General features: G+C 43.6%; 1 pseudogene; it reads left to right on the top strand.

Moving 5' to 3' along the window:
• Positions 1 to 626: 626 nt before the first annotated feature.
• Positions 627 to 25,264, top strand: part of LOC122926169 — a 100,044-nt pseudogene continuing 75,406 nt past the window's right edge.

Below are 25,264 nucleotides of genomic sequence, written 5' to 3'. Positions count from 1 at the left end.
ATATAGGCATATTTCAGTATAATAAATGACCCACATTATTATACCCCAGTATAGACCCCAGTATTATAAATGGTACATGGTTGGTAGGGAACCCAGTTGCAAATTTTTTATTTGTCCCAGAAGCATCACATTATCCATCTAGCTTTATGAACTGACATAAACCATTTTAAAAACCTTTGACTGTGGGGACTGCGGGGTGTCTAACCCCCTGAGGTATGTACCCTCTTGTGTACTTACAGTATACAGTATTTACTGATAACATGCTATACTGTATATTCCAGCATGCAGTATGGCCTCTGTAATTTTACAGGCTCATTCTCCAATTCTCCATCTGTTTTATTTCAAGCTTTTGCAACACCCATTGATGGGTTTCCTTCCAATGTTCCCGCAACAGGTACAATCAGACTGAAATTATGAGGTGGAAAACGCGACTGCAAAATAGTAACAAATTACAGCTAAAATCTGACATGAGGACAATTAAAATCAAGACATAAGTAGTTGAAAAAAAAATGCAAGAGAGGTCTATTTAACCTATTACTAACCATATGTCAAAGGTTTATAGAAGCATTTCATGTACAGTATATGCGTCATCAAGTATTTTATGTTTTTACAGATATTTTGAGAAGATGGCCATTAAATATTGGAAGATTCTGTCAGCCATCTTTAGTCGTGCAATACTAACAGTGCATGGGTTCCTCCTGGTATGGCAAGTCGTAGTAGTAAAGAAGAATTACCTTTACTGGATGCTACTTATTGGACTTCTGCTCTTATATTTGGAACTTGTTGTCACCCTGACGGTTACCAGGAGAGGAGAATGGAAATGGTAATAAAATATATTTATATACAGTGACTATGATTATATCATACAGAGGTCTGTATTCCTTTTACAGTAAAAGACCATTATATGACGGCATGTGGCATAGTACTATAGCAGCCACACGGGTCATCTTTTGCATGTATTAAGCCTCATTCACACGTCAGTATTCCACGGACGTGCGCTGTACGTGTTCTCCATTTTAATGTGTGTGTTCACAATATCGTTTTTTTTACCACAGTCCGTGTTTTTAGCACGGGTGCATGCTCTATTTTGTCCGTGTCCACGGATCCATCACACTTATTATAGTTATGGGTCTGTGAAAACCGTGGCTGCAATACAGATGCCATCCGTGTTTCACGGATCATTAGGAAGAGATGCTTTGAAAGGTATTTTTCAGCTGCTCAGTGTCAGTGAAACAGGGAAGACACACGGACAGCAAAAAACAGATACACGGACCCAAGACGGATCAATCACGGACATCTTCACAGAGGCATCACTGACCACCTTTTCACGGATTTAGGGCTCATGCGCACAAACGTATTTTCTTTCCGTGTCCATTCCATTATTATTTTGCAAAACCATTCCATATGCAAAACCATTCTTTTCAATGGGTCTGCAAAAAAAAAACAGAAGTTACTCTGTGTGTATTCTGTTTCCGTATGTCCTTTCCGCAAAAAATAATAGAACATGACCTATTATTGTCCGCATCACGGACAAGGATAGTACTGTTCTATTAGGGGCCAGCTGTTCCGTTACGCAAAATACGGAATGCACATGGACATCATCCGTTTTTTTGCGGTCGTGTGCATGAGGCCTTAAGCACGGACGTGTGAATGAGGTTTTAGACCTTAGCCAAAATCAATTCTGTTGTGCTCACACCCCTCAACTAAAGAACATCTTTGCATTTCAATAGTAATTAACAATATAAGGCTCTGTCTTCCGTCGGAGGTATGGCCATCTATGTGGTCACATCAGAAAAATTACATTTACTGGATACCTCTGTATTGAGTAGTAGTCAGCTATACTTTTCTACACAGTAAAGGCTCATTTAGATGACCGTATAAATGGGTCCGCATCCGTTCCATAATTTTGCATAATTTATTTCAATGGGGCTGCAAAGGTTGTGGACAGCACACTGTGTGCTGTCCGAAACCGTAGCTCTGTTACGCGGCCCCGTAAGAAAGATAGAGCAGGTCCTATTCGGACAAGAATAGGCATTTCTTTCATAGTGCCGGCCATGTGCGGTCCACACACACGGGCCGGTATCCGTGTTTTGAGGAGCCGTAATTTGCGGACCGCAAAACAATACGGTCGTCTGAATGATCCCTAAATGACAACGTATTCTGCCTTGAGTAATGCCCCTATAAATGTGTATATTGGTATCCCAACTATCCCTAGATGTTGGTTGTTTCCATCCCTCGTTCTTATCTACATGTAGCACATTCATATAGAAGAAGCTATAGTAAGGTAATTCTTTTTTTTGTATAATTGTATTTAGTAAGGTAATTCTAAATTCCATTTACGCTGTTCAACATTGAAATTGCAGAACCAAGAAGGAAAAGTCGTGGAATTATGGAAATCACAGGATTGATAGACAGGTTAATAAGATGCAAATGATAAAGAACAGAAACAAAATATTCAAAACATCTTGATTTACTCAGTATCAAGTAAGAGCACCACGTGAAGAAATACACACACTTACACGCATTGGCATATTATCAGTGGGGTTATTAAAGAGGTTTTCCTAGACTTTAATACTGATGACCTATTCTCTGGCTAGGTCATAAGTATCTGATCAGTGGAGGTCCCACACCTGGGACCCCTGCCGATAAGCTGTTTGAGAAGGCACCGGCGCTCGCTGTAGTGCCTCGGCCTTCTCTCAGCTTTTCCTAGGTCAGTGATGACACGATCATCTGTCACGTGGCCTAGGAGCAGCGCAGCCCCATAGAAGTGAATTGAGCTGAGCTCCATACCAAGCACAGCCGCTACACAATGTACGGAGCCGTGCCTGGTGGGCACAGAGAAGGCTACAGCGCTCAGAGGAGCACTGGTGCCTTCTCAAACAGCTTATTGGTGTGGGTCCTGGATGTCAGACCCCCACAAATCAGATACTGATGACTTATCCTGAGGATAGGTCATCAGTATTAAAATCTCGGATAACCCTTCCTAGCAGTAAAGGTACAGAGAGGTGGTAACCAGTTGGGGGTGTGCACCTGCACAGACTGACTCTATCCAATCAGTGCTGCCATTGTCAGACTGTGCAGGTACACACCCCCAACTGGTTACCACCCCTCTGTACCCTTACTGCAGACTGCTAGCAATTCATTTATAACTTCTAGTAGAAATAATAAAGGAACAGCACACCATCGAGCCATAAGAATAGATGTTCCAGAATTGCTATTACATGGGCAATGCATAAAGCTGTTAAAACAGACATGTCAGGAGTGGTGAAAGGTTCTCTTTAACTAAGGTCTCTCTGTTCAAGGGTTCTGTCCTTCTCAGATTGTGAAAAGTGGGAATAACTGACATTTGAACAAACAGGAGGCATCGCACAATCATTCCACAACACAATTTGATCTGATTTTTGAGGTGTCGTAGGTAAAAAAAAATCTTTGCTTTCAATCTGGCTTTCATGCTCCTCCCACATGCCACAGATTGGAGCTAGGTGCTTGAAAATTTGAACATCTTCAGATCTTAGTGACACACCAGCCTCTTCTTCGATTTGCATAACCTTATGGCTTGTCCTTCTTGATGCTGCAATGTCAATATTGATGAGTATATGTGTGTGTGTGTGTGTGTGTGTGTGTGTGTGTATATAACATGTACAGAGGGCTGCCGTTTTGGGTTACATTATAGCATTGTCATTTAGGTTTAGCCCCATGGTGTTCCTGTACCTGACATCTGCAATTCCCTCTGTTTTCTTGTTGGAGCTTAACTTTCTAGAAGAGAGGACACTAATGATCAACTCAACAAATGCTGAGTATGTAATCCAGGTATGTCAACAGACTATATCATTTAATACATGTAAATCCTGTTGTTTTCCAGCCATAGCTAAATCCATAATGCCGTAAAATAGCCAAATAACATTTTCATACAGTTGCTAAATATAAATGCTATAAAGTGCCACCACCACTATACACTGTAAATATAAAACAGTGCCTTAGTAAACACCACCAAAGAGTAATAAAATAATACCAATATACAGCGACCAAATAACAGCTAAATACTTAAATGGACAGGTGGCACCCTCAGAGGCCAATCCTGCCAAAGAGCAGTGCATTAGTAGAGGAGTAGCTGAGATTAAAGAAAGAGCTCGTCTAGGTGACATGAAGATAATCAGAATTGTAAAATACATGTGAATAGCACAAACTTGGCACAAATGATTTTTGATTAAACTGTAAACGGCAATGATAACTTTTATCAACGAGAACCCTTCTGTTCTCTTGACATGTCTGTTTTAGTAAATGCTTGAACTCCCTGTGAAAAAAACATTTCTGGAGCATTTTTTCCTAAAAGTTTGGGATGTGCTATTCCTCTTTTATTCCTACTGGAAATGTATGAATAATTTGACATCTAAATGTTACCAATACCCATGTCAAGAGGGTCTGCCTCTACACAATCTGACAGTGTCATCACTGACTGGACAGTACCAGACTGTGTAGGGATACACTGTCAATTGGTAACAACCAGTTGTTAATTTGTTTATTGATTTCCAACAGGAATAACTGAGGAATGACAAAACAGATTTCTGAGAATATACACTCCAGTATTTACTAAAACAGACATATCAGGAGAGCTAACCCAACCTTTGTACTAAGCATAATCTGCTAATATGTTCTATTTAAAGAGGGTCCTCTACTTTGCAGCGGTTATGCAGGACTCCACTGCATAACGGAAACGGGGTGGATCCTTTATGCAGGCCATAGACTTCTATTATGACGGAATAAATTATGGAATGCCTCTGAAGGCATTCTGTCATGGAATTGCGTTATAGTCCGTGGAAACGGAATCCATAACGCAATTCTGCTTTTACCACCAAACAAAGCGCAAACAAATTTTTAAAAAATGGACCCCTGCCGATCAACTGCTTGAGAAGGCTTCTCACAGATTACCAAGAACGGCACCCTACATTATATAGCGGCAGTGCTTGGTATTGCACCTGCACCTAGGCCACGTGACCAATGAACGTCACATCATGAGTCTAGTGTAAGTTACTGCTCTGTGGGGGTGCTGGAAGCCGTACCACCACCGATCAGATATTGATAACCAGTCCTGAGGGAAGATCATCAGTATGAAACACTCGGAAAAAAGTGATAATTGTGACATACTGTACTGTATGATCTGTAACTTTTATTGGATGAATTCATTAAGATATCAATTCTTCGAGATCAACTCTTGACATTGCCCAACAATACCTTCCAATATGTTAGAGAGTCTCCAGTATTCTGATCCTTCTGTTTACTAGGTCAGATGTCAATTCACAGTGGTCAAACACCTCTGTTCATCTGTGTTGTTGGTCATCTACTTGTCTATGAAGAGATAAATAACATGTAAGACATGTCATAAATGATGATAAAGCTTGAAAAAAAAATTGTCTATTTCCTATAGGTTTCACACATTCTACCATCATTTCGATGGTTGGAGGCACTGGAACAGGTCATGATCCTGGCAATCATTATAGGGCGTTGGTTGATGCCAAAAGGAGAGATGAGCAGAGACCAGCTGTCTGAACTGCTGCTAATCTACATTAGTTTAGGAGCAGATATGCTGGATATCCTGTCACTGATCAAGGAACCATCAGTGGTGGCCAAGTGGAATGTGGCCACGGTGGCTTTGTGTCTCTTCAGCTGGGCAACCTTACAGTTCACATTAGTTCTGACGCAAACAGATTCATCAAGCCTTCAAAGATCACAGAATGAAGAGGAGGCACAGTCACCACGTGATGGGAAGGAAGGATGTGCGTCCTCTTGTTGCACAAGTCAACTATGGAGCTTATTAATCGCAGTGGGGATGCAGGATGGACCTTTTCTTATCTTTCGTCTTTACCTGGCAATTAAAGAGAGAGTGTTGAACGAAATGATGATCTTCTTCATCTGTAAAAATATTTTAACAGTTTCTTTAGAAATATACAGAATTGTTGTGGTTCACTGTGCAAAAGGTAAGCTTAGATAAAAATTATGTTAATTAATATTAATAAAAATATTAACACATCTGACCAAATAAAAGATTCATAAGTTGCCTTCTATACAATTACATCACAACCTCGTGTTTTAGGCCAGACACACAGCTGAATGCTAGGAACTCACAGTTGTGTCAGTGAGAGGTCCCGTTCTGACCTCCGCTCCTCTGACAGGATCGCACAGCATTGTAATGATTTATAATGCTGTGTTACCCTAAAGCCTCATTCACATGTCAGTGATTTCCATCAGTGATTCTGAGCCCAAACCAGGATTGGAGCCTCCACAGACATAAGGTATAACGCTGGGTTCAGACCTGAGCGTTCGCGATGGAGCGCTCTGTATGCGCGATTGTACGGGTGTTTGCAATCGCGCATACAGAGACAAGCGAACGCCCATTGTCGCGCGTTCCCGCTGAAGTCTATGTACGGGAACGCGCTACAAGACGCCCTAAAGAAGCTCATGTACTTCTTGGGGCGTCGGGCGTTTTACAGCGAACGTACGCGCTGTAAAACGCTCAGGTGAGAACCATTCATAGAAACATAGAATGTGTCGGCAGTTAAGAACCATTTGGCCCATCTAGTCTGCCCAATATATCTGAATCCTATGAATAGTCCCTGGCCCTATCTTATATGAAGGATAGCCTTATGCCTATCCCATGCATGCTTAAACTCCTCCACTGTATTTGCCGCTACCACTTCTGCAGGAAGGCTATTCCATGCATCCACTACTCTCTCAGTAAAGTAATACTTCCTTATATTACTTTTAAACCTTTGCCCCTCTAATTTAAAACTGTGTCCTCTTGTGGTAGTTTTTCTTCTTTTAAATATGCTCTCCTCCTTTACCGAGTTGATTCCCTTTATGTATTTAAAAGTTTCTATCATATCCCCTCGGTCTCTTCTTTCTTCCAAGCTATACATATTAAGGTCTTTTAACCTTTCCTGGTAAGTTTTATCCTGCAATCCATGGACCAGTTTAGTAGCTCTTCTCTGAACTCTCTCTAGAGTATCTATATCCTTCTGGAGATATGGCCTCCAGTACTGCGCACAATACTCCAAGTGAGGTCTCACCAGTGTTCTGTACAGCGGCATAAGCACTTCACTCTTTCTACTGCTTATACCTCTCCCTATACATCCAAGCATTCTGCTGGCATTTCGTGCTGCTTTATTACATTGTCTTCCCACCTTTAAGTCTTCTGAAATAATTACTCCTAAATCCCTTTCCTCAGATACTGAGGTCAGGACTGTGTCAAATATTCTATATTCTGCCCTTGGGTTTTTACGCCCCAGGTGCATTATCTTGCACTTATCCACATTAAATTTCAGTTGCCAGAGTTCTGACCATTCTTCTAGTTTTCCTAAATCCTTTTCCATTTGGCGTTTCCCTCCAGGAACATCAACCTTGTTACATATCTTTGTGTCATCAGCAAAAAGACAAACCTTACCATCGAGGCCTTTTGCAATATCACTTATGAAGATATTAAACAAAATTGGTCCCAGTACAGATCCCTGTGGTATCCCACTGGTAACATGACCTTGTTTTGAATGTTCTCCATTGACTACAACCCTCTGTTGTCTGTCACTCAGCCACTGCCTAATCCACTCAACAATATGGGAGTCCATGCTCAATGACTGCAGTTTATTGATAAGTCTTCTATGTGGGACAGTATCAAAAGCCTTACTAAAATCTAGATATGCGATGTCTACTGCACCTCCACCGTCTATTATTTTAGTCACCCAGTCAAAAAAATCTATAAGATTTGTTTGACATGATCTCCCTGAAGTAAACCCATGCTGTTTTTCATCTTGCAATCCATGGGATTTTAGATGTTCCACAATCCTATCCTTTAATAGGGTTTCCATTAATTTGCCTACTATTGATGTCAGACTCACTGGTCTATAGTTGCTCGATTCCTCCTTACTACCTTTCTTGTGAATGGGCACGACATTTGCCCATTTCCAATCTTCCGGGACGACTCCTGTTACTAATGATTGGTTAAATAAATCTGTTAACGGGAATCATTGGTTCTTGCCTGTTGCGCGTTTTACAGCGCGTAGGAACGCGCTGTTAAACGCTCAGGTGTGAACCCAGCCTAAGGGAAAGATCTGCACCTGTTCTATGTTTAGAGCTGCACCTGGTTTTGGCTCAGAATCACTGATGGAAAACACTGACCGAACACTGACGTGTAAATAAGGCGTAAGGGTGCATTTACACGACCATATGTATATCGCGGTCTGCAAGAAATACGGATGACGTGTGCCGTCTGTGTTGCATCCGTTTGTTTATGGACCCATTGTAAAAATGCCTATTCTTGACCACAAAACGGACAATAGGACATGTTCTTCCTGCAGGACTGCGGAACAGACACACAGATGCGGACAGCACATGGTCCCATAGAAATTGATGCAGACTAAAAATATGGTTATGTGAATGGGGCCTTAGAGTCTTGAAACCTATTGTGTTACACTTACATAATACTGTCAGCATATTACAGTAGATTTCAGGACCCTCAGGGTAACACAGCATTATAAATCCATATTATGCTGTGCGATCCTGTCAGAGGAGCGGCGGACAGAACGGACGCCTCATTGACACACACTACAAGTGTCTCACATTTAACTTGCTTGTGTGTGTCTGGCCTTATTGTTCTGTCCTCCTTATGTGTCAGTGAGGCTTAAGCTGGCGGGCAGCGAAACTCCCTCCTCCAATTCACAGACACAGGAGTAAATCCAACTACAACTTTTATTGCAAAGATAGCGTGGACCAGCGATGCCACATTGAGTCTGGATAGGGAAGATGACTACAGGTGCTGCAAGTCCTTCAGTTGATCTTGGAAAAGATGGCTAGAAATGAGCTGACATGATTATGTCTCTAGGGTGATAGGTGATAAACAGTGATGGCCAGTTCGCAGTGTTCGCCCGCGACCTAACTATTGTCATTACCTAAAGGGGTTTTCCAGGCGTTCAATATTGATGGCCTATCCTCAGGACAGGTCATTAATATCTGATTGATGGAGGTCCGATCACAAATCAGCTGTTTGAAGAGAACCACAGCCTCTTCCTAGGGCTTTGACATTCAATGGTCACATGGCCTATTTGCAGCCCAGTCCCACTCAAGTGAATAGGCCTGGGTTGTAATACCAAGTACAACCACTATACAACGTATGGCACTGTGCTTGGTATGCTGTAAGGAGGCTGCAGCATTCACCAGAGATCCGCAGCCTCTTCAAACAGCTGATCAATACCTATGCCGGGAGTTCGACTCCACCACCAATCAGATATTGATGACATATCCTGACGATACCCCATCAATATTAAACTTCCAGGAAACCCCTTTATGGGTTGTGTCCAGTTTAAAATGTATCCTCTATCCACAGTATAGAGGATAACTATCTGATCAGTGGGGGTCCGATGACTGGGATCCCCACAGATTTTGAAAATAGGAGTCCCCAGCTGATTGAAACAGTAGGTTTAGCATACTGTACATAGAGGATAACTTTTACCAAATTTAGAAAAATTCAATTCGGCCGATTCGCCGAACTTAGACTAGAAATTTGATTCATTACAAATGAATTTGTCATGAATCGCAATAAATAAGGTATACCCAGGCCACTCTGCCTAATTATATTCAACCCACTTGGTAGCCCAATCTCAGTGTGAAGGCTTGGAAGTTAAACTGCAGGGAGAGTGCAGCGACATGTGCATTAAGTTCTAGTGTACCCACATTCATAGTTAATCAATTCTGTAGGTACTGTGCCGTCAGTATGTAATTGTATAATATGGCAGATGTAATTTATTCCTGTGCAGTGCACCAAGATTCAAAACTAATCCCTTCTGTTAAACAAAAAGAAAAGCATACAGCACCCTTCAGTAAAGCAAAAAAAAAAAATGCGCGGCCCTGCAGGAGCTGTGTCCAAATGGCTCCTTAGGGGAACAAAGTAAAGAAATGGAGGCAGCACCAATAAAGTAGTGAAGAAAATAAATGTTCTTTTAATGCATGTCGTGGCAGTGCAAACACATTCTTTTCAATCCCTTCTGTTAACTGTAGATTTACTGTGGATGAAGGCAGCAGCAGCAGTGGCAGTAGCAGTGACAATAGTGACCCCATAACAGAGTGGGGAGGGTGGCAGCAGTGGCAGTACCAGTGACAGTAGTGCCCCATGACAGAGTGGGGAGGGTGGCAGCAGCAGCAGTGGCAGTAGCAGTGACAATAGTGACCCCATAACAGAGTGGGGAGGGTGGCAGCAGTGGCAGTACCAGTGACAGTAGTGCCCCATGACAGAGTGGGGAGGGTGGCAGCAGCAGCAGTGGCAGTAGCAGTGACAATAGTGACCCCATAACAGAGTGGGGAGGGTGGCAGCAGTGGCAGTACCAGTGACAGTAGTGCCCCATGACAGAGTGGGGAGGGTGGCAGCAGCAGCAGTGGCAGTAACAGTGACAATAGTGGCCCCATAACAGAGTGGAGATGGGGGTCAACAGCAATGGCAGTCACAGGGACAATAGTGGCCCCATGACAGAGTGGGGAGGGGGAGCAGCAGCAGTGGCAGTAAGGCTTTGGTCATATCACTGCTTTATTTTCTGTTCTTCTGATCCGTCAGAAGAACAGAAAACTAAAAAAATTAAAAAAAATCATAATAATCCTGTATTTTGAGCATCTAGATGGTTAATATTTGGTCAGTATTTTGCATCAATATTTGATTAGTAATTGTAAGCCAAAAAACAGGAATGGGTCCAAAACAGAGATAAAAAGTAATGGAAATATCTGCATCTCATCTGTGTTTTGAACCCACTCCTGTTTTTGGCTTAGAAATTCTGTTCACATACTGATGCAAAATACTGACCAAACACTTAGGCCCTTTTCACTCATCACTTGTGCGTTGCGTGAAAATCGCAGCATGTTCTACATTCTGCTTTTTTTCACGCAACGCAGGCCCCATAGAAATAAATGGGGCTGCGTGAAAATCGCAAGCATCCGCGAGCAAGTGTGGATGCAGTGCGATTTTCACACATGGTTGCTAAGAGATGATCGGGATGAGCAACCCCGGTCCCCATTAAAGTAAATTCACTGTATTGTTTTCCCTTATAACACAGTTATAAGGGAAAATAACAGCATTCTTAATACAGAAAGCTTACTAAAATGTCGATTGAGGGGTTAAAATAAATAAATAAATGAACTCACCATATCCACTTGATCGCGCAGCCGGCATCGTCTTCTTTCTTCTTCTTTCAGGACCTGCAAAAGGACCTTTGATGACGTAATCGCGCTCACCACGTGGTGAGCGTGGTGACGTCAGCGCAGGTCCTGCTGAATGAAGATAGAAGATGGTGAGAAGATGTTATAAGGGAAAATAATAAAATCTACAGAACACCTAACTCAAACCCGAACTTTAGTTAAGAAGTCCGGGTTCGGGTCTGGGTTCCACATTCAGTTTTTTATCACGCGCAGGGCCGTCTTTACCAAGGGGCAAAAGGGGCAGCTGCCCTGGGCCCAGTTGCTCCTGGGGGCCCAAGGCAGCTGCCTCTTGAGCCCTGCTAGCTACTGCCCCGGGTGTCAGGCTGTCGGCTACACAGGCATCATGATCGTACTGTGTTAATGATCTTAATTCTAGGACCTTAATGAGTTTTGCTCTAGGACCTTAATGACATCATTACCATATGACCAGTAACCTAGCAATTACTGGTCACATGGCTATGAGGTCATCACAGGTCCTACTGTGGAGCTTTTTTGTGTAAAGATTACATCAGAAAAAGGTGACAGGGGCTGTTATGTTAATATACTGTAAACTACTGTATAGGGGGGTGCTGTATACTGTGTGGTGGGCTGTATATTGTGTGGTGGGCTATATATTGTGTAATGGGCTGTATACTGTGGGGGGGCCTGTATACTGTGGGGTGGGCTGTATACTGTGTGGTGGGCTGTATACTGTGGGGGGCCTGTATAGTGTGGGGGGGCCTGTATAGTGGGGGGAGTGCTATACTGCTGTACTGTATAGTGTGGGGGGCTGTATACTGTGGGTGCGGTATAGTGTGGAGTGTTATACTGCTGTACTGTATAGTGTGGGGGGGGGCTGTATCGTGTATAGTTTGGGGTGCTGTATACAGTGAGGTGTTGTATACCGTGAGGTGCTGTATACTGTGGGGTGCTATACTGCTCTACTATATACTGTTGGGTACTGTATAGTGTGGGGTGCTAAACTGCATACTGTGTGGTGCTGTATACTATAGGGTGCTATACTGCATACTGTGGGGTGCTGGGGTGCACTGTAACACTAGGGTGAGCCGAACCCTGGTCTCCTTCCTGCAGAGCGGTGCCCACTTCCAGCCCAGAGCACTGATCCTGAGCCGCTGGAGTCTTCAGAACTGGAAGTATTTACAGTCATTCACTGGACTCTACCAGATGTGTGGATTGTTTGTGTGTGTGTTGTGGTGGAGGGCGTGATTGCATGCTAAGGTGTGGGAAGGCGGGATCCAGGGGGCCCAAGTAAATTTTTGCCCACGGTCCAATCAATAGTAAAGACGGCCCTGATCACGCGTGTGCAAAACGCATTGCACCCGCATGATAAAAACTGAACAACGCAACGCAACCGCATTCAAAACTAACTGAAATTGCATGCGCACTCGTGCGGGTATCCCGCAATGCACACGTGATGCATCCGGAGCAAATCTTGGACGCCTGTGTGAAAGAGGCCTTACAGTATGAAAGAGACCTTATGCTCAATTTGCATTCATTTTGTCCATTTATGTCTGAAATCAGTTTTTTTTTAACAAGGAAAGTCTCAACTCTCAACATTTTGGAAGGAAAGGCGAGTTCTCTTAGGGGTAACTATGCTCCTGCCGTACTGAACACCCGCTCTGATGCCACACTACTGGCCAGCAGGAAAGCATGCCCATGGCAAACTCAGCCAGTTGTGGCTACAATTCAAATTTGTATGACCAATAGTCCAGGGGATCTTGGATTGACAGGGTGCAGTCCACGTATCTCACCACCTGTTGGTTGAGGTTCTGCTGCATGTCCTGATGCAGCATGCATCTGGCCATTTGTGCAAGGGATTCGGAGGGCCTCCCTACCTTCTGCTGATGTTGTCGAGCCCTGACTGCTGGAGAGGGAGTGCAGCTGGATGGGAGATGCAGCGGTTGCAGCATCACGCTGTAACACTAAATGTGTGGCATGGTTTTCCCACGCCACTTTATGGTGACGCTCCATGTGTTGACGCAGGGCTGTCATGCCAACATTAGCATCCTGGCCGCGCCTCATCTTCTGCCCATACATCCTGCATACTGCTACGCTAAAGTCCCCCAACTTGGTGTAAAGTTCCCACACTGGCAAGTATAGCATTTTCCCTCCCCCACTGCGTGATGCCTGCCCGCCGCTGCTTTTATGAACCCGTGCACTGCTAGTGTGTTCCTTACAGGTAGTCTCTCGAGTAGCAGTGGGAGATCCCGAGTTTGGCTGCAGATCTCCCACTGCTTCCACTCTGCTGTCTCATAGGCACACTTTCACCCTGCTTTCTACAGAGCATGCTGCCACCCTTGCCCCCTCGTGATGACAATGCCCCCTCTTCACCTGACTCCCACATACAATCGGTTACATCATCATCTACATCTGTTTGGTCGTCACTTATGTCACCATCACCTGTCTCTTGTGCACATCCCTGACCTCTCACAACATATGCTCCCACCCTACTGTCAACATTGGTAGTTGGACGCCTAGAGGAGTCCGCAGCAGACCTCTCCTCCAAGTTTATGCTGACCTGTAACTGCTGACTGTCCTCACAAAGCTCATCCTTGCTGAAAAGCGGAGCAGAGCTGAGGTTATCATTACTTGGCTAGCAGAAGAAGCAGCAAAAGCAAGAGGCAGGTTCAGGACAGGTGAGGGAACAGAAGCAGTTCCTGGGCCATGCCAACAAAGCATGGTGGCAGAGGAACTCACCAAGTCCTGGCATTGTGTCACTTCAGACGATGTTGAAGAGCGAGTCAACCATTCCAGTACAGATGGATTGTTAGTCAAAACGCAACCCCAGGATGACAGTGGCAGCTCTGGCCTGTTGCTGAGGCTGCTTCTACCACCCCCCTTCTTCTGCTGCTACTTGTGCCAACTATAGCAACATTTTTGCCACTGTCCTTTCCTTTGGAGGGCCCAGGCAACTGTGTGTTGGCCATAGTGTACAATAAGTGGTAATATAACGAATTATCTATAAATTTGGCAGCAGTTGAACAAGATGCACACGGTGATATATGAGACTGCTCTTTAATACTGATGTAAGTCTATCAGTAAAGTAAGAGACTAAATATGAATATGGCAGCAGATGAACAATTGGAGATTACACTCAACCTGCACTGTCCCTGCAGTCTCCCTATGCTCTCCCTACAGTCTCAAAAAACTCTCCCTACGATCTCCTTGCACTGTCCCAACACTCTTCCTATCCAATATTATTTTTTAAACTGTTTTCAGCAACACTGTCCCTAGCGCTTGCCTGCTCTCCCTATGCTCAGCTCACACTGAAATGGCAGAGACTGTGTGGGATGATGTGATGGATAACGTCAGATTGGCTGGTTTTGACTGCATTTTGGGTGACCTCGCATTCCCGGGCTTCTTACTTTCACTGTGTAACACATGTAGCCATTTTAGAATAAAAAATGTTTTGTTATCAGGAAGCGCAAGAAAATTCGAGAGAGCAGGAGATTATGAATAACCATGACTCTTCTCAGATAGATTTGACTCTTTTCAAGGCCTGGGCTGCAATGATTATGATGCTAGTTCTCAGCAACCAGTTACTGTTAGCTCATGAGTGATACATCGCCAAAATCAGCATTTCTGTCACTATTTTATGCTGCCCTCAGTGAGATCAGCATAAAGTTGATGACAGGTTCCCTTTAACTGCACTGATCGGTATCTGGTGATGAAATATTATCTTTCTCTGTCTTGAGACCCCTGTACTGATGGAATCACAGAGAATAGGGACACATTGTGGCTAACATCAGAAGTCTTTGAGGACATTTCTACCAGAATCTCTCGTTCTGCCTTACTGCTGAGGCTCTTTTCACATCACATTTGTGAACTAGGTTTGACATATGCTCTAGCAAAGCTACCGGTGCACACGAGATCTTAGCCGTGGGGCCCCCAGTGTATTCCAAATGCATCAACGTTTTTTGCTTTATAGGATTACATAGTAGACTTCACTATTCTATCCGGGGGGATACAGTAAAACCAGGTATACTGCTTGTTATATGTTTTTTCTACAGTGGCATAGTGTACAGCATAGCCTTCCATTGGAGGGAAATCCTAACATACACAGGAGCAGAGATACATATTTTGTTTTGTACAATGGACATTAATTGCAGGTGGGTGTAAATATATGAGTTTGTTTCGTAGTATGCATTTGGTTCATGTGACAAACAAGGCCCCAAAGGTGATGGACGCAAAGAAATAAAAAAAAATCCACAGCAGAGGGTTATATACAGAGTGGCATTTGCCCTTTTTTCTGTACAAACTGCGTACTGTATTTATCATATTGCCATTGTATGGTGTAGCTAATAGTGTTGATCACAAATATTCGAATCGCAAATATTAATCACGAATATCGGCACTTCGAGAATTCACGAATATTTAGAATATACTGATCTATATTTGTAATTTCGAATAGTCTAGATTTTTTTTTCCATCCGTATACTCCCTTCTTGCTTGTGGGCCAATGAGAAGGCTGCAATGTCTTTGTCTGAGCTTAGCAACATCCCTAGCAACCAATAGGAAAGTTGCCTACACCTTACTATATAAGAACCTCCCCAGCAGCCATTTTCTGCAGTTTAAAGTTCTGAGAGAGAGAGCAGTGTCATTGCTGTGCTCTGTGCTTTCCACTCATTACAGTAGATAGATAGTTAGATAGCTTATATATATATATATATAATACAGATAGTCAGTGTAGGTTATATCCTGATATAGTGTAGATGTTGCAGTGCAGGGTGTTAGGTTCTGCTGTCTATACATACATGCAGACCTGCTAAAATGTGAAGTTTCACGTATTGCGCCAAAGTATTCGCATCGTTAGTGCCGATTTGCGCAATCGCAAAAATATTGGAGTACTCTAACTGCATATAAAGCCATTTTTAATATTCTGCCGTGCCAACCATTTTCTCCAGTCTCAGAAAACTTCTAGCAGCTTGGAAAAAGTAGCAAAAGTGACCCACGCCTGTATTTCGCACGCATTACGCAAATATTAAATTGACGATTTCTCGCAATCAAGAAAATAATCTCGAATTTGCGAATATATGACGAATATTCGCCCAAATATTTATGAAATATCGCAAATTTGAATATAGCCCCTACCGCTCATCACTAGTAGTTAATAGTTGATGTCAAATAGAGGATGTCATAGAATTTCCAGGATGGTGCCGTTCAGAGACATAATCGGAAGCCCCAGTGCAAAGTCTGTTACAGCCGCCTCCTCTTCCTTGTGTCATCTATGATGCTGCAGTAATAGAGGTAAAGTGAGGGGCTCAATCTGCCACGACCTCGGAATCATGATCTAGAATAGGCACATGCTCAGCCTGCCACAACCTTGGAATTACTATCTGGAATACGCATTTACTCAGCCTGCCCTGACTTTGGACTGTATTCAGACTATCCTTTTGCCTCATCTGTTCGTGCTTCAGACTGGTCTCTGATCCCTGTTAGCCAGCAGCCAACTACACCAGGACTACTCCTGGAGGTAGCGGCCTGGTTGGTTCCCGGCAGCAAAGTCCAGATCTATAGAGGGGGTTAAAAGGTGAATACCAGGGAACTGCCAGGACAACACCCTTAGGTGTAGCCCAAAGTTGAACTGGTTAGTCGGCACAGTGGGTCCACCACACCCATTGCCTGTTAGAGGCAGAAGCAGAGAACCTGACACAGAGACTGCTGCTGTTTTGTAAATGATTTACTCCAGCTAGGACTGCTGCAATGCCACTGCCACAGAGGACCCCCAGAAATGGCAGATGGGTTACTGTAGGTTCTGGAAGACTTAGAGTGGTGGATAGAAGACATGTCCCACAGTCGGTGATTCTCCAAAATTCATTTGCAGCACTCTCAGAATGTAAGGACAACATGGTTATGGACTCAAGCGTAGAGGGTGAGAAACCATCGACTCCTATGACTAATGTAGGCAAGACTGCAGCCAAGGACAAAAAAGATAAAGTGAAGTCTCAAAGGAAGCAGCTGTTGCTGGGTGATTCAATCATAAGAAGTGTGGAGCTTAAAGAAAATGGTTTTGTGAGATGTCTCCCTGGGGCTACTGCTAGAAGAGATAGAAGACGTATTATTAATATTGTTAAGCAAGCAAAGCAGGAAGGGGACGTGGATGTTCTTGTCCATCTAGGGACAAATGACCTGGCTTGCAATGAAGTGTTAGAGGTGAAAAAATCTTTTATCACACTTGGTAATGACGTACAGGATTTTGCATCCACCATTTCATTTTCTGAAGTTCTGCCTGTACATAATGTTCAGAATGATAGGCAGAGGCGCATAAAGGAGTTTAACATATGGCTTGGTAAATGGTGTCAAGAGCAAGGATTTGGCTTTGTTTCTCATGATAGCTCTACTTGGAATAGAAAGGAACTGTACAAAAAAGATGGTTTGCATCTTTCTCTCAAAGGAACAAATGTACTTAGTGAACAACTCCAAGAATTTGCGAAAGAGTATTTAAACTAGGAAGGGGGGGCAAAAGAGTGAAAATAAAAGAGTCCAATTGCCCCCCGAAACAATGCCAGAACAGGTCAGATGCACAGAGGTTAAGAAATGATAAGCTCAGAGTCCTCTCTACAAATGCTCGCAGTTTAGGTAAAAAAATCAATGAACTTGGGTCAATAATGGCATCTGAGAATGTAGATTTAGTGGCTGTTACGGAGACATGGTTTAATGAAAGAAATGACTGGGACATAACCATACCAGGGTACTCTTTATACAGAAGAGACAGAGAAGGCAAGAAAGGAGGAGGAGTGGCCCTGTATGTGAAAGATAGCATTAAATCTAACCTAATACAAGTTGGTGAGGCCAACATAGAGTCAGTTTGGGTTACGTTGCAGTTTGCTAATCATGCAGTAACTCGTGTAGGTGTGATATATAGACCACCTGATCAAGTTAAAGAACTAGATGATCTACTAGTTGAAGAAATAGCTAAAATGACTATGAAAGGAGAAGTTATCATTATGGGAGATTTCAATCTTCCAGATATAAACTGGAAAACCAAAATAGCAAGTTCTACCAGGAGTACAGATATTCTAAATTCCCTACTGGGGTTATCCCTACAACAAATGGTTGAGGAGCCAACCCGGAGGGAGGCCATTTTGGATTTGATATTCACAAATGGGGATTCGGTATATGATGTCATTGTAGGCGAAACCTTGGGATCTAGTGATCACCAGTCAGTGTGGTTTAATATAAGAACTGTGAAAGAGTCCCACCACACAAAAACAAAAGTTTTAGATTTTAGAAAAACAGACTTTTCAAAAATGAAATTAGTCATAAATGAGTCCTTATCAGACTGGAACGGATTACATGGAGTCCAGGAGAAATGGGACTACTTAAAAGGTGCATTATTGAAGGCAACAGAAAATTGCATTAGACTTGTCAGTAAAAGCAAAAAAAGGAAGAGACCACTGTGGTACTCGGCAGAAGTGGCCCAAATCGTTAAAAATAAAAAGCTAGCATTTTGTAATTATAAAAAAACCCAGAGCAATGAAGATAAGGAAATCTACAAGATTAGGCAGAAAGAGGCCAAGCAAGTTATAAGAACTTCTAAAGCGCAGGCAGAAGAAAAACTAGCTCAGTCTATGAAAAAAGGGGATAAGACATTCTTCAGATATATAAATGAAAAAAGGAAATTAAAACAAGGAATAACTAAATTAAAAATAAAGGACAGAAGGTATGTAGAAGAGAATAAAGGGCTAGCCGACTGCCTTAATGAATACTTCTGTTCAGTTTTTACAAAAGAAAAAGAAGGAGAAGGACCTCCACTAGAAAGGATGACTATTAAATCGTTTGATGCATGTGTCTTTACAGAGGAAGATGTTCTAAGTTTGCTGTCTAAAGTGAAGACAAATAAGTCACAGGGGCCTGATGAGATACACCCAAAATTATTAAAAGAGCTTAGTGGTGAGCTGGCAAAACCGTTAACAGATTTATTTAACCAATCATTAGTAACAGGAGTCGTCCCGGAAGATTGGAAATTGGCAAATGTCGTGCCCATTCACAAGAAAGGTAGTAGGGAGGAATCGAGCAACTATAGACCAGTGAGTCTGACATCAATAGTAGGCAAATTAATGGAAACCCTATTAAAGGATAGGATTGTGGAACATCTAAAATCCCATGGATTGCAAGATGAAAAACAGCATGGGTTTACTTCAGGGAGATCATGTCAAACAAATCTTATAGATTTTTTTGACTGGGTGACTAAAATAATAGACGGTGGAGGTGCAGTAGACATCGCATATCTAGATTTTAGTAAGGCTTTTGACACTGTCCCACATAGAAGACTTATCAATAAACTGCAGTCATTGAGCATGGACTCCCATATTGTTGAGTGGATTAGGCAGTGGCTGAGTGACAGACAACAGAGGGTTGTAGTCAATGGAGAACATTCAAAACAAGGTCATGTTACCAGTGGGATTCCACAGGGATCTGTACTGGGACCAATTTTGTTTAATATCTTCATAAGTGACATTGCAAAAGGCCTCGATGGTAAGGTTTGTCTTTTTGCTGATGACACAAAGATATGTAACAGGGTTGATGTTCCTGGAGGGAAACGCCAAATGGAAAAGGACTTAGGAAAACTAGAAGAATGGTCAGAACTCTGGCAACTGAAATTTAATGTGGATAAGTGCAAGATAATGCACCTGGGGCGTAAAAACCCAAGGGCAGAATATAGAATATTCGACACAGTCCTGACCTCAGTATCTGAGGAAAGGGATTTAGGAGTAATTATTTCAGAAGACTTAAAGGTGGGAAGACAATGTAATAAAGCAGCACGAAATGCAAGCAGAATGCTTGGATGTATAGGGAGAGGTATAAGCAGTAGAAAGAGTGAAGTGCTTATGCCGCTGTACAGATCACTAGTGAGACCTCACTTGGAGTATTGTGCGCAGTACTGGAGGCCATATCTCCAGAAGGATATAGATACTCTAGAGAGAGTTCAGAGAAGAGCTACTAAACTAGTACATGGATTGCAGGATAAAACTTACCAGGAAAGGTTAAAAGACCTTAATATGTATAGCTTGGAAGAAAGAAGAGACCGAGGGGATATGATAGAAACTTTTAAATACATAAAGGGAATCAACTCGGTAAAGGAGGAGAGCATATTTAAAAGAAGAAAAACTACCACAAGAGGACACAGTTTTAAATTAGAGGGGCAAAGGTTTAAAAGTAATATAAGGAAGTATTACTTTACTGAGAGGGTAGTGGATGCATGGAATAGCCTTCCTGCAGAAGTGGTAGCTGCAAATACAGTGAAGGAGTTTAAGCATGCATGGGATAGGCATAAGGCCATCCTTCATATAAGATAGGGCCGGGGCTATTCATAGGATTCAGATATATTGGGCAGACTAGATGGGCCAAATGGTTCTTATCTGCCGACACATTCTATGTTTCTATGTTTCTATGTCTTAGGCTATGTTCACATCAGCGCTAAAGGTTATCCGATAGTATGTTCCAGGAGGCGAACAGACCACTGAAGTTACCGTATCCGGCATAGTCAGATACCACTGCACACTGCTGGATTCCCATTGACTATTATGGGATCATATGGGGATCTGGCCGCTTTCTGGCATAAATACCAGCTTTCAGCCGGACAAATACTGGAGCCTCCCTGTTGGTTCCCATTATAGCCTATGGGGATACAGCAGTGCCCAGCGGTGTGCAGCGGTATCCATCTATGCCAGATACGGTAACACCTTTAGCACACATGTGACACTAACCTAACTCCCCGCCTGGATTCACATCTAAGTCTCTGTCCACCAACTCACAAAAAATGAGAATTAAAGATTGTAGGAGAAAAAAACACTGCAAAAAAAATACCAGATGCAGACAGAAATAGTGTTATTCCTCATTGTGCACATTCACATACATGGCAGATTATTCCGTAAAATTACCCAAAAGGACAGTTACACTTTAAGGTAAAATAAACTTTGTCAGGCAAAGCTTGAAAAAATGTGACTTAAAACTGAATTTTCAGTTCGAGTTTCAAACTAAAAAGATAGCCATTAGTTAAAGCACACACATTTCCCATCACTATACACGTTTCAAATTTCATTGACTGAACTCCTGTACAGTACAAAGCAATACCTTCAAGTAAAATGTATGTTGTTATTTAGTTTTTTCTTTTCAAATGTAAGTCTTATCAAAGGAACCTTGTGATCAACCAGGTAGGTAGGTAGACATGCTTATTTTCATGGTTTGTTACTCACATGCTAATCAGGGCTTTAACTATCTAATATATAAAGCTGGGTGTATGTCCGCTAAAGGAATACACATCGTCACATTTACAATCACAAAATTTCAAGGTGTCCGGGAAGGTGTTAGACCGGGTCTCAGCTCTCTAGCACCTGAGATATTCCCAAAAAATGCATTAGCCAATAGAAGGCTGGTCACATGACCATTATCAGCCAATAGAAGCTCACAGGCCCTTAGTCTCCACATACACACAATTTTACACCAGGTTTCCATAAAAACCCAGCCATTTTTCTTCACTGCTGCAGGTCAGCTTTAAAGGGGCAGGGCGCTGTGGATGACACTGTTAAATGAGTGGAGTGCTGTGGAGGTCCCAGTTAAGGGGGCAGGTAGGGTGGCCATACAAGCCACCCTCAAAAGACGGACTTAAACCCCGCACCCAGGTCTCACTATGCCACGCCCCCTCCCACTCTGCAGCTGATGGGAATTGAAAAAACAAAGATAAAAATCAACTTCTGTCAGCTGCAGGGGTTCGAGGGAGGGTGACTTTCTTACTGCAGCTCACGCTCAGACAGCACAGTGCTGCTGTCTGAGAGTGAGCTGTTCAAAAGGACACCCCTGTGTCCGTCCAGGCACTGCGCCGGACGGAGGACAGGGAGTCTGAAAGCCGGAGTGTCGGCCACCCTAGGAGCAGACTGATGTGGAGGTCACAGTTAAGGGGACAGTCCGCTATGGAGGTCAGTGTTAAGGGGCAGATTGCTGTAGAGGCCACTGTTAAGGGGACGGGGTGTTGTGGAAATCAATGTTAAGGAGATGGGGTACTGTGGAGGTCACTAATAAAGGGGCGGCCGCTTTGGAGGTCACTGTTAAAGGGGCAGACTGCTGTGGAGGTCACTGTAAAGGGGGCGGGATGCTGTGGAGGTTACTGTTAAAGGGGCAGGCTGCTGTGGAGGTCGCTGTTAGGGGGCGCAATGCTGTGGAAGTCACTGTTAAAGAGGCGGGCGCTGTGGAGGTCTCTGCTAAGGGGCAGGGAACGTTGGAGGTCACAGTTAAAGGGGTTGTCCAGGTTCAGAGCTGAACCTGGACAGCCCTCCATTTCCACCCCAGCAGCCCCCCTGACATGAGCATCGGAGCAGTTCATGCTCCGATGCTCTCCTTTGCCCTGCGCTAAATGGCGCAGGGCAAAGGCATTTTTCAGAGTTCCGGTGACTGATGGGCGGGATTTAGCGCTGCCCTAGCCAGTAAAACGGCTAGGGCAGAGCTAAAGCCCACCCCTCAGAGCCGGTGACGTCACCGAACACACTGCTGGGCGGAAGTTAATGCCCGGCAGTGTGTTATTAAAAACAAAAGAGCCTGACAGCATGAGAGAGCGTCTGACGTAGGACGCTAGGGCTCCGCCTCCGCTTCCTCCCCTGCCTCTGCTCCGTCGTCGCTCGCTGGCAGCCCGTAGCCCGGAACATCCGAACAGCTGAGCAGCTGATGGGCTGAGAGGCTGAGATGCCGTAATGCTGAGGCCGCCCTGCTTCTAATGCCGGCGTTTGTATCCTGACCCCCCGTTCCGCTCTGTGAGGCAAGGAGACAACAGGTGGTGAGTCGCCACATCGGCCGTCCTGTGGAGAGGAGTAATGAGAGGAGGAGTAACGAGTGGAGGAGCTGGTATGCTGGAAAAAAAAAAAAAAAAGCTCCATAGGATGCCGCCATTCTAGCTTGTTGTTGAGCTTATAGTGGATCCCTGTTGCTCCTGTTACCTTTGTGGGAGAAGCTGACCCGGATGACCTGGACAGGTCCCTTAAATTTTGATACAGGACCATCAGGGGCGATTAACTCGGGGGGTACAGTTTGAAGTGCCTTCTACCGCAACCTACGTTCAGTTTCTGCTCCTAGGTCTGCCTCTACTGTGAAGGTATATAAGTAGCAGGGGTGATATCCCCGGTGATGGCAGCTGATAGGGGGTTGTTTTTCCCAAGGTGACTGTTGGTTGTGCGCATGGATATACGGTCTGAAGCTATTGTGGACTGAGGGGAAAAAAAAAAAAAAAAAGATATATAACCCTGTTCTCACCCAGGCCGCAGAATCAATGATATTGTCTTTCCCTGATTTAATGAACTAACTATCTGTACCTTCCGATACGCCGGATCTTATGTCGTGTGCTACAAATCCGTAAGAAATCTACCTCTCCCGGTTAAAGTTGACTAACATTACTAATATCACTAATGGTTCTCCCTTTTGAACTGATTTTTTTTTTTCCATCATTGGACTGATGCTGAACTGATTTTTTTTTATGGGATCAATTTACTGTGTTGGAAAAGTTTATTGTCTATATTCTGATTGTGATTAACTTAGAAGGGGGGTTATATTTGTATCTGTTCCCTTCGGGCCCTTAAACCGTCCTGGTATTGAGAGAGGGAAGGAGAAGGAAGAAGGAGGGAAAAGAAAAGAGGGGAAAGAGAGAGAAAGAAAAAGAAGGAAGAGAGAAAGGAGAAGGGAGGGAAAAGGGAAAGGAAGGGAAAGAGGGGAAAAAAGAAAAACTGTGGAGAACTGAAATGCCGTCCAAGAAAAGGGAGGAACCGCGTGGCCCTGCGGGAAGTACCGCTAGGAGATCAGCTGTAGGTTTGGAAAGTGGGTCTAAGCAATTAGGCCTAAATAAATACCTGGTCCCGAATTCACCAGGGCTAAGATCTCCACAAAAAGAAAAAACTGTGGATTCTAGACCGCAGGGTCTAACGCATGAAACGTCAGTTGAAGGGGGAGAGGCAGAGAGGGGACCTCCAGTGACATATACAGAAACAGATGTAAAAATGGTGCAGGATATACTCTGTACTGTCTCACAAATGGAAAATTTAATGGGGAATCTGGTAACCCAGCTTGGGGCAGTACAGACAGATGTCATGGTTATACGAGCGGAGATGGAAAAAGTAAGACAGAGGTTGCAAGAGATGGAAAAAAAGATCCCCCCCCTAGAGAAATCTGTTCAGAAATTAGAGAAGGAAGTGATATCTTTAAAACAGATAAACGTTAAGATGGAACAAAAACTGGTAGACCAGGAAGATAGATCAAGAAGGTCAAATATAAGATGTGTGGGGATTCCAGAGCGAGCGGAGGGAGATAACTGCACCGATTTTGTGGAGAGATGGTTAAGGGAAAACAGTAGAGAAGGTACTCTTTCTCCCCTGTTTTCCATCGAAAGAGCACATAGGGTCCCCACAAAAAATAGGGTACCAGGAGACTATCCCAGACCGATACTGGTGAAATGCCTACTATCCAAGGACCGAGATGGAATATTAGCCGATGCTAGAACCTCGGAAAGATACTATATACAGGGGGTAAAGATTAAACTTTTTCCAGATTATTCATATAGTACTAATGTACAAAGAAGAGAGTTTATATCGGTAAAAAAAAGACTAAGGGAAGCAGGTATAAAGTATAGCCTATTTTTTCCAGCAAAATTAAGGGTGGAACACAATGGCAAGTTCGTTTTCTTTCAGACTCCGGAGGAAGTTAGCGAATGGGCGGACGGGGAGGGTCTCTGAGGCTGGGGGGGAGGTGGTGATAGGTGCTAAGATGCTAAGATATGGAGTCGCCCGGACTGCCGACCAGCAGAAGGGGGGACTATTTGAATGGGAGGGTATGGAGGGCTCGGGGGGGTGGGGCGTGGAGAGAAGTTTATTTTTATTTTTATTTTTTTTATTTTTTTATCCCCTTCCTGGATAGATGGTTAGGGTTCTTTCGTTAAATGTGAGAGAGCTCCGTGAGAGGGTTAAAAGGTTTGCTATCCTTGAGTGGATAAAGAGGTTCCTGCCAGCCGTCGTCTGCCTCCAGGAGACACATTTAGATAAAGAATCAGTAAGGTGGTTGG

The sequence above is a fragment of the Bufo gargarizans genome, chromosome 2 (assembly GCF_014858855.1).
Source record: "Bufo gargarizans isolate SCDJY-AF-19 chromosome 2, ASM1485885v1, whole genome shotgun sequence".
NCBI classification, from domain to species: Eukaryota; Metazoa; Chordata; class Amphibia; order Anura; family Bufonidae; genus Bufo; species Bufo gargarizans.
Note: the sequence above shows the minus strand (reverse complement) of the source record. Positions and strands in the feature narration are given on the sequence as shown.